Source organism: Acinonyx jubatus, chromosome B1 (genome assembly GCF_027475565.1).
Source record: "Acinonyx jubatus isolate Ajub_Pintada_27869175 chromosome B1, VMU_Ajub_asm_v1.0, whole genome shotgun sequence".
NCBI classification, from domain to species: domain Eukaryota; kingdom Metazoa; phylum Chordata; class Mammalia; order Carnivora; family Felidae; genus Acinonyx; species Acinonyx jubatus.
In genome coordinates, this window is record NC_069382.1 from 5,586,847 (window position 1) to 5,605,303 (window position 18,457).

The 18,457-nt window shown below is 42.5% G+C and overlaps 1 long non-coding RNA gene across 2 annotated transcripts in view; it reads right to left on the reverse strand.

Moving 5' to 3' along the window:
* LOC128314298 (uncharacterized) overlaps window positions 1-18,076 on the reverse strand; it is a 223,398-nt gene extending 205,322 nt beyond the window's left edge. The window contains exon 1 of one of the 2 annotated variants that reach the window (XR_008295780.1): window positions 17,491-18,076. This is a non-coding gene — a long non-coding RNA (uncharacterized LOC128314298). The remainder of the gene's footprint in view (window positions 1-17,490) is intronic. The other variant, XR_008295781.1, reaches the window with a different exon arrangement.
* Window positions 18,077-18,457: the final 381 nt, after the last annotated feature.

The window sequence follows — 18,457 nt, forward strand, 5'->3', positions numbered from 1 at the left end:
ATATGCTGTGAACTCTCAGAGCCCGGCGTACTTGCATAGAATCCTGGAGATGGACAGAATCAGGTAGAGAACTTGCCCTGTACCGACAACCAACCAGTCACACCCAATGCCCCAGAAAGCCAAGCCAAGGTGAGCTGGCTGTTTGAAGGTGGAAAAGGATAAGGAGCTGCTATCAGCCTCAAGCCCCAGAAAGGAAAATGTTCAACTTGCCCGGAGGAGGTTGGCACTTTTTTCCCCCCTCCAGAACTTCTACAGGAAGTTACCTTTTCCCACTCTTGGTTTATATGGTTCAGGTGCGGCTAACCCTCTCCTTCACACCAGGAATGAGTACATGACCCAGGCCTAGCCAAAGGGAGCACTGGTTTCCTGGGCCATGAGGACTGGTCCAGAAACGGATAGGAGGCCCCACCCTACCAAGGGGAAACTTCTCTGGGACATCTCCAGAGTCATGTGGAAGGGGCACCACCTTTCTCCTGAGCTCAATTTTGGGACAATGTAGACTCCTATTACTGAGAAACCACGTGGGGAAGTCATGCCTGAAAATAAAGGTAACCCACAGGAAAGAAAACCTGAAAGCAAGTCCCATCCTGATCATGTTTATTTGCTCTACAAGATCCCGGCACGCCTACGGACAGCTGTACCCCTAATTGCCTAATCATGTGTGGCCATGAATTCTCTGAACGTGTGATCATTTGAATCAGGATTCTTTCATTTACAGTAAAACCATCCTGCTAACCTAAGGACATTCAGCCTGTGAATGTCCATAATTAAAAAGCACATCTACAAGACAAAGTAAGTCCATAAGCAGAAGTAGGAATCTAGAGGAAAGACCACCTAATATAGTGATGGACACACATAAAAAAATTCTCAGTATGCTTATGGAAAGAAGCAAACATGGAGAGAAGGGATAGAAATCCATGAGGTTTGGAAATAGAGAAAGGAAAACTGTTCCAGGTTCTAAGGAAGAGAGAACAAATTACTTAGAAATTAACCTATATTGTATTGACAGTGAAAACTCAATTTCTCGAATATAATGTGGTAGCTGAGCCTGGTGGCTGAGTCAGAGGTGCTGTGCTAGGAAGATGGGGAGTTTCTGAAGAGCTTGGCCAGGGTCCCATTCATCTGAGGACCCTCATCTCCAATATTTAGCACACGGCTATTACCCACTTCAGGATGATCCTCTCTTCCTTTCTGAAAAAATACCTTCAACCATTTTCCAAGTTCTTGTGTGGCCCTGGGCTGATTCTCCACTGTCCATTCCTAATAGAGGGATCATACCTCCTTCCCTGATGCTACAGTCCCGATAAGAATCCAATCTTCTCCTTCTTGATAGTCGACGCATTATTGACATCACTAGCTACTTCAGTTTGAGTTCCCAGAGAAACTGAAAAACTTCAAAGACAAGATGTTCACTTGTCCTCTCCTCCCCAGCACATTCTCAGTGGATATTCACTCCTTTGCTTTAAACAGCAATAAAATCTTCTGCCAGGTCAGATCAAAATTCCAGCACCATATGATTCTGTTTGAAATGACAGTCAGTCACCTGTGTAAAAAACTCACAACAGGACACGTTCACGAGGAGTTTTTTTGTTGTTGTTGCTCTCTTTGTTTCTACTGAAAAATATGAGATAAATATGATTTTTTTAGGGAATTAGTTCTGAGAGATGTTAACTCTTAAAGAAATATTTTTAGTTATTAAGAGTACTGCAAACGACCAGTACAACATGGAACCCTGAACACGTTTCTCCTAAATCCCACTAAAGGACAGCAAACAGATATCAAATGCACACCAATTCACAGCGGTGAAACAACAGAAGAGATTGCAGCAATAACAGTATGAAAGTTGAAAAGCTGCCTGACCTTGCAGACCAGGACACCTGAGCTTATCTGTGGGGGCTATTCAGAATGGTTCACACTGCCTCTGATGTGGAGGTGGCAGCATGGCTAAGATCAAGCAGATGGGCTGAAAGTCAGCCTAAGGAGCTGGGGCACCCTACCCTCCCTCAAGTCCGGGAAGACTAGAACTTTATTTTGTACAACATATGCAACAGTAGCTGTGTGTTAGCAGATCAAGTGGGTTTCCCGTGCCAGAAACAGAGGGTTGAGGGGAAAGCTGCAAACTGAACTCTGAAAACCCTCCTGCCCCTCACATCACTGACCTCCAGGCTCATGTGCCCTGCAGGATGCTACAGGGTATCTCCCTCCAGAAACTAAGAGCCCAGAAGATACCTACAAATACAAAACAATTAGGAAGACCAGAGGAACCATCTATCATAACTACCTTGAAGTGCTGTCAGGTTATAAAACCCTGCCACACTCAGATACTGTAGTCAGTTCTTCAATACCACACTCTAGAAAAAGATTATCACATCTAAGAAAACCTTTAACACAAAAGTACAAAAAAAAAAAAAAAAACACCACCAAGGTCTTAGAAGCAGCATTTGTGAAATCATAAAATCACAACAGAAGAGATTTCCATTCTATTATAGTGTAGCTCATACCAGACCCACCCCTGTCGTAGAAACAACTGTAAAATCAGTGAAATTTTTTTAAATCATTCTTAAAGGCACAGAGTGATGTCTTGAGGGGCCAAAGACAAGGAAACAAGAGAACATATTCAGGCCATACGAACACTCTTCTTCCCTCTTCCTCTGAAATACATGTCAGTGCAGAAGCACCACAGGAGAGGCTGAGAAACCAGGCAGAGGGTGGCAGCTGAGGTCTTATAGGAGTCTCAGAGATGGGAAAACAAAGACTGGAGCTCAAAGTTACCAAAAGAGCCAGGATTTTAGTGAGGAAGGTCTTGGTGGGGGAAAGGAGACTTATAGCAAATTACTTACAATATTCCTCTAGACTTAAAAAGCAGAAACCAAAAAGACTAAAAAGAAAAATGGCAGGTCAGAAGCCTTTTATGTTGAACCCCTGCAGTTTAAGGCCAGCCAAGGAAGACCAGCCCTGGCAAACACCCCAGGTTGTGCTCTAGGAGTAGGGTCACAGAGCAAGAGAGCACATCCCACAAGGATCAAAACCTTTTCCACTTAACTCAGCCCCTGACTGGGTCAAGGGAGCTCCGCCTCCTCCAAATGCCTGCCAGAAGGAAACTAACACCTTCCTGGAGCAAAATCACATCATCCAGAGACTTCTTCATCTTTGTACATGCAATGTCTTGCATTCCATAAAAATTATTGAAAGTCAAGAAAAAGAAAATAAGAGAAGCACACAGATATTAGATATGGATTTTTAAATAATTGTGATTAATGTCTTTGATGAAATACATGACAAGAAGAATGTTGCCAGAGAACAGAAATGTAGTCTTTAAAAAATGAAATAAAAATTCTACGAATGAAATGTAGTAGCTAAAATAAAGAATCAAGCAGAAAAGTTGAAGAGCAGAAAAGACCCAGTAGATGAGAACAGTAGTGAAAAAGTAGATCCGAATAAAATACCCTCATCGAGTACAGAAATAATAAAAGATGAAAGACATAAAGACCTAAATGTGAGACCTGAAACCATAAAAATCCTAGAAGAGAATACCAGCAGTAACTTCTCTGACATTGGCTGTACCAGCTTTTTTCTAGCTGTGTCTCCTGAAGCAAGGGAAACAAAAGCAAAATTACAATGTTGAGACTACATCAAAATGAAAGGCTTCTGCACAATGAAGGAAACAATCAGCAAAACTAAAAGGCAACCTACAGAATGGGAGAAGATATTTGCAAATTACATATCCAATAAAGGGTTAGTATCCAAAATATATAAAGAACTTATACTCAACACCTAGGCGTGGCTGGGTGACTCAGTCAGTTAAGTGTCTGACTCTTGGTTTCAGCTCAGGTCATGATCTCACAGTTCAGGAGTTCAAGCCCTGCATAGGGCTTTGTGCTGACAGTGTGGAGCCTGCTTGGGCTTCTCTCTCCCTCCCTCTTCCTCTGCCCCTCCCCACCTCTCTCTCTCTCTCTCTCTCTCTCAAAATAAATAAACTTTTAAAAAATCAACACCCAAAAAACAAATAATCCACTTAAAATGCAGAAGACACGAACAGACATTTCTCCAAATAAAACATCCAGATGGCTAACAGACATGTGAAAAGATGCTCGACATCACACATCATCAGGAAATTCAAATCAAAACTATACTGAGATATTACCTCACACCAGTCAGAATGGCTAAAATCAAAAACACAACAAACAACAGGTGTTGGTGAGGATGGAGAGAAAAAGAAATCTTTGTACACTGTTGGTGGGATGCCAACTGGTGCAGCAACTGTGGAAAGCAGTATGGAGGTTCCTCAAAAATTTAAAGTAGAATTACCCTATGATCCAGCAATTCCACTACTGGACATTTATGCAAAGAATACAAAAACACTAATTCAAAGGGATACAGGCACCCCTGTGTTTATAGCATCATTCTTTATAATAGCCAAGCTATGGAAGCATCCCATGTCAATCAACTGATGAATGGATAAAGAAGATGTGGTGTATATGTACAATGGAATATTATTCAGCCGTAAAAAAGAATGAAATCTTGCCATTTGCTATGACATGGATAGAGCTGGAGAGTATAAGGCTAAGCGAAATAAGTCAGTCAGAGAAAGATAAATACCATATGACTTCACTCACGTGTGGAATTTAAGAAACAAAACAAAGGAGCAAAGGGGGAAAAAAGAGAGAGACAAACCAAGAAATAGACTCTTAACTCCAGAGAACAAACTGATGGTTACCAGAGGGAGGTGGGGGGGATGGATGAAATAGGTGATGGGGATTAAGGAGTCCACTTGTCACAATGAACACCAGGTGATGTATGGACATGTTGAATCACTGTATTGTACACCTAAAATTAACATAGCACTTATGTTAACTAACTGGAATTAAAAATAATTTTTAATGAAAAATATTTTCATTCAGAGCATAATTTTTAGTATACCTTAAAAGGTCAAGGGGCGCCTGGGTGGCTCAGTTGGTTAGGCATCCGACTTCAGCGCAGGTCATGATCTCACAGTTTGTGAGTTCAAGCCCTGTGCCTGGCTTTGTGCTGACAGCTCAGAGCCTGGAGCCTGCTTTGGATTCTGTGCTCTGTCTCTCTCTGCCTCACTCCCACTTATGTGTGTGATCGCTCACTCTCTCTCTCTCTCTCTTGCTCTCAAAAAAGTATGTAAACATTAAAAAAAAAATTTAAAGGTAAAGAATGCATATTTTAATTTCTAAAACAATCACAAGATAATAAATGCATGTAAAATAGCTAATTGAGAAAGGAAATGGACGAATAAAATGTGTATTGTTATTATTGCTAATTCACATTGCCATTCATAACCACAGAAAGTCTTAGAAATTGGAGACATGTGGTGTTCTTGGATGACTCAGTCAGTTAAGCATCTGACTCTTGGTTTCAACTCAGGTCATGATCTCATGGCTTTGTGGGTTCAAGCTTCAAGTCGGGGTCTGTGCTGACGATGTGGAGCCTGCTTGGGATTCTCTCTCTCTCCTCTCTCTCTGCCCCCCCTCATTTGAGCTGTCTCTGTCTCTCTCAAAATAAATTAATTAAAAAAAATTTTTTTGCTAAAGAAATTGGAGGTATATATAAAACATCTGTGACATACGGGTGAAGATGTGACAAAAATCAGGTTTCCAAATTCAAAACAATTTTAATAGGAAAAATAAATTAAAAAGAGATGGAACAAATGTAATACAGATATTGTAGATTTAAACCCCCCAAAAAAATAAACAATTACAAGTAAATGAGCCTAAGTAGGAATAACAATAAACATAAAAGTACCAAATTATCCAATTAAAGGAAAAAAGATTAATGGACTATACTTCATTTTTTAGTAGAAGATATTTTAAAAACTAAATTATGCTTACATATTAAAATATAGAAAATTTAAGAACATGGAGTTTTTGGAGGTAAAACAATTGAAAACAATATATCATCTGAATATTAACCAAAAAAGAGCAGAGATAACTATACTAGTATCAAACAAATTAGATTTTAAGACAAGAAACATTAATAAAAATAAAGATATTTCAAGATTATAAAAGAGTTAATCTCCCAGAGATAAAATCATTTTTAATTTAACTATAATTAAACAACATAGCTCAAAAGCTGAAAAAAATTAAAATCCATGAATAGACTAGAGATTTTAATGATCCCCTTTCAGTAAATGATAGAAAAGTCAAACAAAAGGTGACAGACATGGACTATTTAACAACACAATTAACAAATTTGGCCTAATCTACATATATTTAACATTGTACTTAGTAACTGCAGATTACACATACATTTAGAATGCACAGAGAACATTTGCCAAAGCTGATTATATAATGAGTCATAAAATAAGATTCAGTAAACAGCAAGGGACTGAATGATAGAGAACCTGTTCTTTGACTATAGTGAAATTAGCCTGGACATCATGAGCAAATAGATAACTGAACAAATTCACAAATGTTTCAGATAATCAATTTTTTCTATATGGCCCATGGATTAAAGAAAAAATTTACAACACAAATTAGAAAATATTTTAAACCTAATGATATCAAAAATAAAATATTTCAGAACTAGAATGCAGAATGCAGCTGAAGTCACTGTGAAATCTATTGCCTTAAAATGTATATTTGATGAAAGAGGAAAGCTGAAAAATCAGTGATCTAAGTATTTCTCAAAAGAAATTAAAAGGACCGAAAGTTAAACAGAAATATATTAGAAGAAAGAAAATAAGAAAAATAAAATCATAATAAAATAATTTCATAGTTGAGAAAAATCACAAAACCAAGAACCGAATTTTTGAAAAGACCAAAAAACTGAAAGACCCTGGTAATTTGATCAAAATTAAGAAAGAAATAAGTAATTACATATACCAGGAATGAAAAGATAGATATCACTTAGGATCTTAGAGACATTAAAAAATTTTTGAAAAGAGGATATTATAAACAATTTCATGTCATTAAATTAGAAAAAAAATTGTAATCAACTAATTCCTTCAACACACACACACACACACACACAGAAAACAAATAATCCAATTTTAAACAGGTAGAGGACATGAACAGACACTTTCCAAAGAAGATATACATGTGGCCATTTCATGTGGCCAACAGACACATGAAAAAATGCTCCACATCACTCATCAACAGGGAAATACAAATCAAAACCCCAATGAGATATCACCTCAAGGTTGTCAGAATGGCTAGAATCAAAAACACAAGAAATAACCTGTGCTGGTGAGGACATGGGGGAAAAAAGGAACCCTAGTGTACTATTGATGGGAATGCAAACTGGGGCAGCCACTCTAGAAAACAGTATGGAAATTCCTCATAAACTAAAAATACAAACACCCTCAATCCCAGCAATTCCACTCCTGGGTATTTGTCCGAAGAAGATGCAAACACTAATTTGAAAAGATATATGCACCCTAATGTTTATTGCAGCATTATTTACAATTGCCAAGATACAGAAGCAACCCAAGTACCCAATGATAGATGAATGGATCAAGATGTTATACACACACACACACACACACAGGAATGTTAGGCAGTCATAAAAAATAATAAGATCTTGCCATTTACAACAACATGGATGGACCTGGGGGGTATTATGTTATGTGAAATCAGTCAGAGAAAGACAAATACCACTTGATTTCACTTACATGTGGAGTCAAAAAAAAAAAAAAAAGAAGAAAGCGGAAATAGACCAAGAAATACAGAGAACAAACTGACGGTTGGCAGAGGGGAGAAGGGTGGAGAATGGGAAAATGGGTGAAGGAGAATGCAAGATACAGGCTTCCAGTTGCAGAATGAATAAGTCACAGGGGTGAAAGGCACGGCGTGGTCAATGGCACTGTAACAGCGTTGTATGTGACAGATGGTGGCTACACTTGTACCAAGCATAGCGTAACACAGAGTTGTCAGATCACTACACTGCATACTTCTAGCTAATGAGAACATTGTGTGCCAACTATACATCAATTTAAAAATTAAATTAAAAAGTGGACTAATTCCTCGAATGATACAAATTGCCAAAACTGATACAGAAGAAAAAAAGTCAATTATATTATGTATTTCAATAATTTAAATTTAAAACCTCCCCCCAAGAGAAAATTGCAGACCCAGGAGGCCTCACCAGTTTACTCTTTTAAGCATTTAAGGAAGAAATGACACCAATCTTATTTTACAGAGGATTTTTTTTAAAGGAAAGAGTTGAGAAGCTCTTTTTTTTTAATTTTTTTCTGATGTTTATTTTTGAGAGAGAAAGAGAGACAGAGTGTGAGCAGGGGAGGAGCAGAGAGGGAGACGCAGAATCTGAGGCAGGCTCCACGCTCTGAGCGGTCAGCACGGAGACCAACGTGGGGCTCGAACTCACAAACCGAGAGATCATGACCTAAGCCAAAGTTGGAGGCTAACCAACTGAGCCATCCAGGTGCTCCGAGAAGCCAACTCTTTTGATGAGACCAACATAACCTGGATTCTGTAACCTATTAAGGACTTCGCAAGAAAGAAAAATTACAGGCCAGTAATTCTCAGGTGCAAAATAATAAAGTAATAGTGAATCAAAGCCAGCAGTTTATAATAATGGTAATACATAACAATGAAGTTGCGTTTTTCCAGGAAGGCAAGATTGCGCTAAGATTAGAAAATGGGCAAAGACATTCTCCAGACTAACAGAATAAAGGATGAAACCACCATCATAGGTGGACTTTACCATCCCTCTATCAGCAGTGGAGATACAGAAATCTACAAGATCCAGCAGGCAGAAAATCAGAAAGGCCATAGTTAACAACACCACCAATCAACTGGAGATCATGGACAGCTCTAGGCTACTTCACCTAAGAGCAGAATATATGTTTTTCAGAAGCTCCCATGGAACATTCACCAAGACAGACCACATTCTGGGCCGTGGTACACACCTTAACGAAACGAACAGATAAAGCAGAGAAGGAAATAATCAGCACACGAGTGCTACAGGTGAACGTGGCCATGACACCCATTCTACAGCTGCAGACACATTTGAAAACCACTGTTTCCTAGAAATCATTAATAGTTGTCGAATAACCCATTGCAGTTCCTTCCCCGGGACAGTTTTACCTCCACCAGAAACGATCACCTCTATTTGATTACAGGACAGCTGTGCCCACCTTCCTACCACCACCATGCAATTGCTTTTTAAATAATTTTAATTGCTAGAGCATGTGGTTTGGAGTCAGAAGTCTGCGAGGAAATCACACATCCTCCCCAAATTTAAGATTTCTCATCAGTAAAAGAGAGATGCCCGTGTCTGACCCATTGTATCACAAGCAAACTATGAAGCACTGTGCAAAAAATTATCATTTTACCCTTCCAAAACTTAAATGGACCAATTAATGGTGAAAGATACTGGTTTTCATCCAGGATACAATCTCCTTAATAAGGATTATTTTTATCTATTTTACATATGGAAATTAAGTGGTTCCATTCTCAGAGTGAAATTTGGATGCATAAAGAGGATATGAATGAGAACAAGTAAATGAAGCCAGTAATGATGCCCCTAAGTCATTTAAGACCTTAAATCATCTCTCCCTGCAAAACAAAGCCACTCTCCCCACCTCCACATTCAGCACCTTAATTGCTTTAACAGCTTCTACTTCCCTTGTGTAGACAGGCAGCAGCACAGAGAGGCTGTGATACAGCAGTGAAGAGGCCAGCCTCCAGAACTAGACCAATCTGGTCTGAACTGCTACCCGCTACATACTTTTTTCCAAAAGTGAGGACTTTAAAACTTACCTCACTTACCAGCATCATCAGAAGTTCAATTATTTCATGACAGACCTAGATTCTCAGGAGAGAAAGTAAGGTGGTTTAGATAAGGGAGATTCTACCGAATTGAAAAAAGGTTTTTGAGGCAACAGCCATCAAGACGATCTGAATGTAGATTCTACATTTGCAACGAAGCTTGGATATAAACTGACCTGAGCAATGGTGTTTGATAGGTTTTCTAAGTGATTCATGACTAAGTAATTGTTTACAACTGCTTGGCTAGAACTGAAGATTAGGAGGATACAATATCCACTTCATTACCGGATGCCTAAGTAGAATTTCCTTTAGGCAGTGTCCCTAGGTGATGATGAATTTACCAGATCCTGGGGAAGGGCCTTCCATGGTGGGTACCATACCAAGTCCATCCAATGACTTTCTTGTCCATCCAATGGATGGACCTTACCATATCTATCCAATGACTTTTCTTTTTGAGAACAACATCCTTTCCACTCCATGTTGTCTTGGTGGGTATTCACCATCACAGTCTCACACACACACACACACACACCCCACGCCACCAATGTAGGAATATGCAGTCTTGTCAGGAGCTCCATCTCCCTGGCAAAGATGAACACATGATTTCAGCAGGTCTATGAGAATCTCTTTTGGAATCTACTTTATGGACTCTAGGAGAAAGAGGAGCTTTCTCTTCCTCCTGGAGCAAGTTTGGGTCAGTAGTCACCTTTCCCATCACAAAGAGGCAACATGCCTAAAAGTGAAGCCAACATATAAAAGAAACAGAGCCAACGTGAGGAGAGAAGGAGATAGAGCCCCAATGGTATTGTTTGAGCCCCTGGAACAAGTCACATCTAAAACTCATCACGTACCCCCCCCTACACCATACTTAGTTTCATGAGCAAACATATTACCTTTTCTACGTAAGCTACTTGAATGTCTCTCACCTCTAACCAAAAGAGTCTAATGAGTGTACTCAATGAATCAAACATTTTCCAGAATGTTCACTGCCTCTCAAAAGACTTCCATTCCTCCCATCTATTTAGTTGTGCCCCCAAAACACATCTTGACCAAAATGTTTGGAATATCTATACAAAGATATGGCTAGAGTCTCTCATTGTTAGTTTTGTTTTTAATTTTTTTCATAGTGATTTATTTTTGAGAGAGAGAGAGAAACAGAGTGTAAGTAGGGGAGGGGCAGAGAGAGAGGGAGACACAGAATCCGAAGCAGGCTCCAGGCTCTGAGCTGTCAGAACAGATTTGCACGTGGGGCTCGAACCCATGAACTGCGAGATCATGACCTGAGCTGACGTCGGACACTTAATGGACTGATTCACCCAGGTGCCCCACTCTCATTGTTAGTTTTTAGGGGGTATTTTCCCTTCAAGTTAGGGTTATTTTGATGGCAGCATAACTTTGTATCTCCTCACATAGAGGTTTTTGTGTTTTGTGTGTGTGTGTTTTTACTGTGAATAGACCACACCACAGAAACACAGAAACATTAAACAGCAATAGCAAATGTAAAATTTTCAGGTGGATTGTTGCTTAAAAATCATTCAAACACAGCAGAAGGAATATCACCATTTCAATAAGTCTTAGAATTCATTTCTCAACATGTGTAACAAATGCATTCAGATGCAGGAATAGCTCTTTTCCACTCCCTGAAGTTTTATACTAAAAAAAAAAAAAAAAGAACTCCCAGTGGATCTCACAACCATTCTATTACAGAGAAATTAGGACTCCCAGAAAACAAATCAAAACATTGAATTGGACTTTGATTCAATTAAGCTATAGCTCAAAGGAGACTGATACCTGAGATGCATAACTGATCTTGATTTGCCAGTTTAACCATCTTTGCAACTATTTGTGTACATTGTAAAAAAATATTTCATTTGTTTTAGAAATGTGGCATCTCCTTGTGGCAAAAATAAATGAACAACACTGAAATTTACAGAATAGGAAGTGTAACTGTCTACCCCTGTTCATTTTACCTCCACTATAATGGCTGGATTCACATCAACATCCTCAAGAACCTTCCTTTTAATTCAGTCACCCAGCTGCTGATCATACACAACAGAAAGATTCTGTTCAGAAGGTGCCTCTGATTTAACAAACATAAAGGAAGTCCAAAACCGGAGGAAAACTCAGTTACGACATCAACACGTTCCGCACAACCAAAGCCAAGAATCCTGTCAGAAAGAATGAATGTAGGGGGGTTTTGACAATCAGACAGCTTTGCAGCGTCCTTTGGGGTGGTTTCCTGTGACAATGACGTGTGTCCTGTTCGGTGGGACGCCTGGGCGGCTCAGTCGCTTCAGCGTCTGACTCGATGTCAGCTCGGGTCATGATCTCACACTTTGTGAGATGGAGCCTTGCATCAAGCTCTGCACTGGCAGCCTGGAGCCTGCTTGGGATTCACATTCATTCTCTCTCTCTCTCTCAAAAGAAATAAATAAAACACTTTTAAAGAAGGAAAAGAAATAGGTAAGTGGATTTTTGCTCCGTCAGTCTCTAGGGGAAAGAATGGGAAGGGTCAGTTTAGCGTTCCTAACAAAGTCTCCGCGTGACGGAGGGGTGGCCTTGATGATGTAGAACTAGGAGGACAGTCACAAAAGCCTCATTCTGCGTGACCGTCTGCTCCTATCAAAACGGTGATCCACGGGGCACCTGGGTGGCTCAGTCGGTTAGGCATCCGACTGCGGCTCAGGTCATGATCTCACGGTCCATGAGTTCGAGCCCCGCGTCGGGCTCTGTGCAGACAGCTCAGAGCCTGGAGCCTGCTTTGGATTCTGTGTCTCCCTCTGTCTCTGCCCCTCCCCTGCTCATGATTTGTCTCTCTCTGTCTCAAAAATAAATAAACATTAAAAAAATTAAAAAAAAAACAAAACTGTGATCCAGACTGTGCCTTGAACCAGAGCAAGAGCATGCAAAGGAAGGTGGGGGCCCACGTGAGCCCCACAGGCAGTGAAGCCGTCTACTGAGTTAGAAAAACCCACGTGAAGGCAGGAAAACAATTTGCAGACACGTGTGCTGAAGGAAGAAGTTGCCTCTGGTTGGAACTTCGCTTACTGAACTTGAACGAGTCCCAGAAAAACAGGCATCTGGGCACCGTGAGGTATTCGACACGCACGGAAAGCACGTCGACGGCAGCCACTCCTGGCACCTTGTGAGCCACTCCCATCCCACGTCTCTTCAGGCAGCCCATGCGAGATGACGCGGGGGCCACCGACTCGGCCTTTCCCATGGTTTGTCCGTGGCGGGGCCATGGGTCCTGACAAGAAATGGAGCCCCGAGCCGCCCTCCTCCCACCCCTTCCACGGCAGCATTAACACGTGCACGTTTCCATTTTGCAGCCTCAGTTGACCCCAGCAAAACAGCATGCAGGCATCCATGCATGTCACAGAATTTCAAGGTGACACATGTTTATTTTTTTTCCAATATATGAAATTTATTGTCAAATTGGTTTCCATACAACACCCAGTGCTCATCCCAAAAGGTGCCCTCCTCGATACCCATCACCCACCCTCCCCTCCCTCCCACCCCCCATCAACCCTCAGTTTGTTCTCAGTTTTTAAGAGTCTCTTATGCTTTGGCTCTCTCCCACTCTAACCTCTTTTTTTTTTTTCTTTTTCCTTCCCCTCCTCCATGGGTTTCTGTTAAGTTTCTCAGGATCCACATAAGAGTGAAAACATATGGTATCTGTCTTTCTCTGTATGACTTATTTCACTTAGCATCACACTCTCCAGTTCCATCCACGTTGCTCAGATATCACCTCACGCCAGTCAGAGTGGCCAAAATGAACAAATCAGGAGACTATAGATGCTGGGGAGGATGTGGAGAAACGGGAACCCTCTTGCACCGTTGGTGGGAATGCAAACTGGTGCAGCTGCTCTGGAAAACAGTGTGGAGGTTCCTCAAAAAATTAAAAATAGACCTACCCTATGACCCAGCAATAGCACTGCCAGGAATTTACCCGAGGGATACAGGAGTACTGATGCATAGGGGCACTTATACCCCAATGTTTGTAGCAGCACTCTCAACAATAGCCAAATTGTGGAAAGAGCCTAAATGTCCATCAACTGATGAATGGATAAGAAATTGTGGTTTATATACACAATGGAGTACTACATGGCAATAAGAAAGGTGACACATGTTTAAAGATGCCTCAGTAGCCCAAGTACCGAGACAGCCGCACCTCCGCCATTTGTGCAGAGCTGTGCTACCCCAAATGAAAGGTCTCTGTCGATCGTGCTGTCTATCGAGGGGGCCCAACCTGCCGATGACAGCAGGCAACTGAGGAGAGACTTGGGGGTGTGCTATGGATACCTGTGTATATATCGTTCCGTGCCACAACATTTTTATGTTCTTCCCTTCTTCGCACACCAAACACGGTATCTGGCGATTGATTTCGAGAAAATAAATGTGAAGGCGAAGATGGTTAACCGAATTCCAGGGAGTTCCCAGGAGCCCATCCACCATACTGGTTATGTGTGATGTTACCACAACTGCTCCCAGAAGAATACGGGATGCAGAATTGTTTTCTAGCCAAGTCTGCAGTGAACAGGGTTTCCTGGGGCACCTGCGTGGCTCAGTGGGTTAAGTGACTCGATTTCAGCTCAGGTCATGATCCCACAGTTCGTGAGATTGAGCCCCGGGTCAGCCTCTGTGCTGACGGAATGCAGCCTGATTGGGATTCTTTCTCTCTCTCTCTCTCTTAAAGTAAATAAATGTTTTGGGGAGCCTGGCTGGCTCAGTCGGTTAAGCATCCGACTTCGGCTCAGGTCACGATCTCACAGTTCATGAGTTCGAGCCCCGCATAGGGCTCTATGCTGACAGCTCAGATCCTGGAGCCTGCTTCGGACTCTGTGTCTCCCCCTCTCTCTGCCCCTTCCCCAGCTCACACTCTGTCTAGGTCTCAAAAAGAAGTAAACATTAAAAAAATTCTAATAAGTAAATGTTTTCTAAAAAATGTTTCTTTTATGCTTATTTTCTGGCTCCTTTATCAGCTAAGCTTGCCTGGTACTTTCCCTGGCAGGTCTGACGACAGAAATTGTCTTTTTCCTTTCCTGAAATGTTTCCTGTTTCATTTATTCTTTTTTAACTTTTGCACCGACAACCACAGCATGTGATACAGTTCCCGACTGAAAAACATCATTTACGAATCTAGAGAGAGACCATGAATCTTGGCAGAAGTTGAACAGCCTGATGGTTCACTGTTCCTATAAGGACATGTCTGCACGCAAACCTCAGACCCAAAGAAGCCTCGTATCTGTGTTGCTCTCAGGACAATGAATACAGCACAGAGGAAAACAAAGTTACTGACACCTGGGTCTAAGGGAAGTACTTTAGCCATCAAGCTTGCGACGTCCAACTAGGTTACTATACCTCCTTTACATTCAGAATAAGATTATTCAATTTCATATTCTTTGTGTATTTGTATGCTATCTTTATTAATATATATACGGTAAAGATGGATGTTTCTGTGCTGCCTGTTGATTACTTGAAGCACCAGCTACCTTTTCTAGAATCTGTAGGAGGGCCTGAGCTACCAAAACTGAAAGAGGCAGCGTCTGTCTGACGTGAATCAGATTCAGGAGGCCCGCATAGCTCAGACTTCAGCCTGGCCTGGCTTAGAGCTCAGACTGGGCACCAGGGCCATGATTTGGAGTCAAAATAACTTGTGTTCAACTCTGATCTCCGAGGTTCATTAGTTGTTGAACCTTTCCTAAGTCACTTGGTGTTTCCAAGCCAACTTTTCTCACCTGTTAAGCTGGAGACAATAGTTATCCTACAGGGTTTTGAAGTTCACGAAAGGCAAGTGGGATCACCGTGTGAGACCACGTGTTCCTAAGCGTCGGCACACCTGAAGAGGGGTAGTGGGGGTCTCTGTTCTGGCTAAAGCTGGAGAGGAAAATAGGAAAATAGGGGGAGATAAAAGGAAGACAAGGGAATGGACTTGAGACTGGATGGGCACCACCACCCAAAGCCTGGAGAGGCCACTGGTCCCACACCCCCAGTCTCCATGGGGCATGGCCAGGAGGCGCTGACAGATAATACTGAGCTCGTACGAGGACGTGACACTGTCACAGAGGCACGTGCACAACCATCCAGGCCAGAACGCCTGCCTGGAAAGACATGCCGGCCAGGGACGTTCCTCTAGGGACAAAACAGAAGAGTGTGAACAAATCTGTGTCCACTCATGAGACAAATAGAGGATGCCTGCTTTTGCTCCTTCCTCTGTGTGGACAGGTGAGTCCAATGAGTCACGGGGAGGTAGATATTAAAACCGATATCTTATTTGTATGCACAAACTGGTGGGGCTTTGAGGAAATCAAAGTTGCAATTACATATGAGATATTCAGGCCACAATTACAATTTACAAGTTCTTCCTACCCTCTCCCAAGTGTCTTCCCTCGGCCCCAGGGCAAGCAGTTCCCAAATGCAGTTAGCACCCAGGTACTCAACCCTTCCGAAGGATCAAGGAAATGTTCAGCACAGCCTGGAACATTCCCTATGTGAGTGCTCTCCAATTCTGCCACCATATGGGCTATGAGTCTAATACATCTGGGACAACTCCAGGATTATGGACTCTAATGGCTGGGAAAAAAGCACACTCTCCAAGTTCTCAGGCAACACTGACAAGAGGGAAGTTTACGAATGAGAATTCAAGGTATAAAACAGATGCTGTGCCCGGACTCGTGACCATAAATCCAAAATCATTCAGACTAACCCCACACATTCTAATGTGATGGTTGAGAAAGTACGGTCACTGTGTCCAAGAGACGCTCAGGCATCAGTGTGAAAACTTACACTCGTCACAAGAAAAGGCCATTGTCTGAGCCCTGACATCAAAATGTCTCCTTTCCTCCCGCTGTCCAGAGTGCACAGGAATGAATCTTTTTCCCCCAAAAGTGCGTTTAGTGGGGTTCTGTTGCCAGAGTTTGTACATCAAAGTGGCACTGGCTGTGTGGGATCAAAGCCCTCATCACTCTCCCTAAAAGAACCCCAGGACAATAGAAGGCAAAATGAGTATCTACAAAGATCATAAAACCCAGCTGGGTCCCACTTAGCCCTTCCCACTTCTAAGTTGTTACTTTTCGTTGTTTGGGGCTTCCTGCACCTAACTTATAAGTTGATGCAGGTTCCAAGGACGATTTCACATCCAGGGACTGGCGGGGGGCACACCAGAAGCCTCACACGGATGGGAAATGAGATTACACATTTACTATAAGGAAAAATCTGTCGCACGGTCATTCAGCAGAGCATTTATCAGCAGCACTCCTTCCAGAAGGATATCTCTTTGAGATATTCAACAGTCTCATACCACACGAGGGAATATTTCATCATCTAGTGGCATGGGGTATGTGGTCAGGAATGGCCAGTGCAGCTGGGAGTGACCTGACGCCATCTGGCCACAGACACATCAGACTAATAATATCAAGCATTTGTTTTTGTTTTTCCTAAATAAGAACAGCCAGACCCAGAAAGCAGAAGACGAATACAGAGCTACCAACACCGTCCTGAAAAAAGGTAAGCAAACAACCTTCAGTACAGACAGACAGGGTTAAAGCTGTTCCTTCTGAAGCCACCTTTCTAATATTTGAATTCTCTACGACCAATCCCTTCCCCTCACCTTCCTTCTGTGAGACATGCAGGAACGGCAGTAAGCCAGTATGTGTGAGTCAGGGTGGCTCGGAGAAACGGAACCAGGAGCATATTCAGAGAGAGAGGGATTTCTTAGGAGGATGTGACTCACCTGATTATGGGAGCCAAGAAGTCCCACAATCTGCCGTCTGCAAACGGAAGCCGAGGAAAGAGGGTGGCGTCGCTCCAGTCCACGTGGGGGAGCACGGGGGAGAGCGACGGTGTAAGACCTCGCCAAGGGCAGGAGAAGACCGACATTCCAGCTCAACAGCCAGGCAGAGAGAGTGAGCTCTCCCCTCCTCTGCCTCAGCCTTCCATCCAGGCCCTCAGTGGACGGGAGGAGGCCCACCCACGCTGCAGAGGGCAATCTGCTTTACTCCAGACACCTGTTCGAATGCTACGGTCATCACGAGCCACCGTCACAGACACACCCAGGATAACGTCTAACGCTTCCCCGAGCATCCCGTGACCCAGTCAACCCAACACATAAAGTCAGTCTGGAGCCACGCTGAGCATTCTGGGAACACACCGACGTGCCCACGGTCCTGGGACCACGCAGAGAACCACGAACAGACACCCTCGTTCTCGCCCCCACAGCTGTCTCCCATCAACAGGGCAACGTACCACAGTGCCTGGCAAACGACAGGCCCAGCTGGAGCCGGGGGGAGTCACGGGGCAGGTGTGATGTGCTAAGATCTTCCCTAGAAACTGAAAGTGATTGGAAAGGCTCGTGGGGGCCATCCTGCTCCAGAGTCCTTATTCCTAGGAGTTGTGACTTTATTGTCGTAAAATACACGTAACTATAAAACAGACTTTACCACTTTAACCATTTTCACATGGATTACACATATTCACAGTGTTGTGCAACCAACTCCACTATCCACCTCTAGAACTTTCTCCATCTTGCAACACTGAAACTCTATATTCTTTACCTCTAACTCTCCCCCCGCCTCCCCCGGGCTCTGAAAACCACCATTCTGCTCTCTGTCTCCGTGGATTTGTCTACCCTAGGGATCCCTTATAATCGTGTCCTTTTGTGAATGGACTTTACATAATGTCCTCAAGTTCCATCCGTGTCA